The sequence below is a fragment of the Pinus tabuliformis genome, chromosome 1_1 (assembly GCF_031772625.1).
Source record: "Pinus tabuliformis cultivar Carrire ecotype Pingquan chromosome 1_1, CPIR1, whole genome shotgun sequence".
NCBI lineage: Eukaryota > Viridiplantae > Streptophyta > Pinopsida > Pinales > Pinaceae > Pinus > Pinus tabuliformis.
The window spans coordinates 337,330,857-337,333,275 of NC_142297.1; positions in this window are offsets into that span (position 1 = coordinate 337,330,857).

Genomic DNA, 2,419 nt, shown 5'->3' on the forward strand with positions numbered 1-2,419 from the left:
TTTTTCTAACTTTTTCTGCTTAGTCATGCACTCCAATTAAACTGCTAAATCCTATTTAACCAGCAATTCTACTAAGAGAGCGGACGGTGGAGCAGGGCTTTTACATGCTCCGTACGCAGGTTCTTACCTTCCGTTTTTAAAATCCAACTCCCTCCTAGCAGATTTGCGCACTACTCTATAAGGGACAAATGGTTATTACCCCTTCCCCGGCAACGGCGCCAAAAAGTAGAGTGATAACTAGGGTCTCTCACACCACCAATTATTCCACATTATTAAGTCAATCCGGGATCGTTTTGTTCTTTCAAGGAGTAACTCAATCCGAGGCTGTTCTGTCCAAGTAGTGCTCGGTAGTATAGCGTTCTAATGACTTGAAAGGAAACCAAACACTAAGCTGTAACTAAACCAATTCAGAAAATGAAATCACACAAGGCAAATGATCAGTCAAGGGTACGGAACCAATAACCCTTCCCTTTAGAAACTGATGAAGAAAGAAAACCAAAGCATGGGCTTATAGGTCAGGGAGCTAGGCAGCGTCTTGCTGGGCTCACGACAGCCTTAGGCCTGCTATCATGTGAAAGCAATAAAGGCAGATTAGCGAAAGTAAAATGGAACAACAATAATGAAATGGAACAGCAGTAATGAAATGGAACAGCAGTAATGAAATGGAACAACAGTAATGAAATGGAACAACAAACTATCATAAACAGGAAACGTCAATCATATAATTTGGAACAGCAAACCCAAATGGAACAGCAACCCAAATGGAACAGCAAATCCAAATGGAACAGCAAACCCAAAAGGAACAACAAATCCAAATGGAACAGCAAATCCAAATGGAACAGCAAATCCAAATGGAACAGCAAACCCCGAAGTATGTACACGGTCTATACTACTGTAGTGATCCGAGAGTAATGAATGATGCGACTATGTTTCTGAACAAAGGGATATTATCTTCAAGCCTCACAAATACTTATTTCATATGAATCCAATAATGATAACATTCATACCAATAACTTGCTGTAGAAATGGATGCAATTCGAATAGATTCAGTTTGTGTAATACAGAGACGTGAATTAAAGAACTTATTCAGATTCAAATATTAATTAAGAAGCATAGTCTATCATAGCAAAGATATATCGGATTACTGTAATGAAAGAAATAAGCAAACCACACAAATCACCATATGATACAACAGCAAGTGGCCATCGGAGCTGGGCCCTTGGCTACGATGGTACACTGCTTAGAGTTACTTCAGATGCAGAAACGAAGTGAACACCAAACCATTTATATTGATTGCATTAACAAAAGTATACAAAATCAGATCTTACAAAAGCTCAGTGATCAAAATCGTTCTGAGTTTATAATTATAATAACAGTCGTCGTTTTCCCCACGCTCGATGGCGTGGTACCTTTATATAACAGAAATGACGGAGATGTCTAGATACAAAAGATAAGCTTAAAGCAGCGATCCCTCAGGATCGAAGATCCTGAGGGATTCGCTAATCGTTCGGGTCTCCTCTTTCCTTCTTGCGTTCTCCGTCACAGTGTCCTGCGTTCTTTTCCTGGATTATTCGGCTCCAATTTTACTTGATCTTGTCCGCATCCGGTTCCCTGTCGACAGGGAAACAATTACTTTCCTTGCGCTTCTTGTTTTTACTCGATAATTCCCTATTTCCGCGTCCTTCTGCATAGAAAACATCAATTATTAGTGATTGAGCTTCGTTTGTCCATTTTCACACAATTTACCAAAACCCTTATATTTTTAGGCTCATAATGCAGAAAAGATTGGAAATAGTATTGAAAAACCACTAGATTACTTATCAAAAAGCATACCTTCCAGGTGCTCCACAGCAAGATCCCTTAGGAACTAAAAATATGACCTTCAACAAGCTGAGGCTAGAGTATTCCTTAGAAGGCAACTCTAATTTCATTGACTGCAAGGATCACATAGAGGAGGTATTCGATGACAATGGATTGCTAGAATACATCAAGAGAGATGTTACAAAACTAGCAGAATCTGATGCCCAAAACCTTGCTCAGTCGAAGAAAGTTGTAGCCAAGGTGTGGATAATAATATTGGAGGGAGTACGAGACCACATTGTCAACAATCTCCATGGGAAAGAAAATCCTTATGGAATGTGGTAGGCACTCACAAATCTGTTCTAGAATAGTAGGGACCACAAAAAGTTGGTGCTCAAAAATAAACTTTGAAATATCAAGATGTAGAAGAATGACTTTACCCTGCAATATCTGAGGAGGTTCACACAAGTTCATGATGAGCTTGCATGAGTTGGTGTTACTCTTTACAAGGATGACTTGGTAAGAATATCCCTTCTGGACCTTCCCAAGAGTTGGCATATCTATCAAGATTAAGTGAACGGGAGGGAGAAACTACCAAATTGGGAACACTTATGGTACG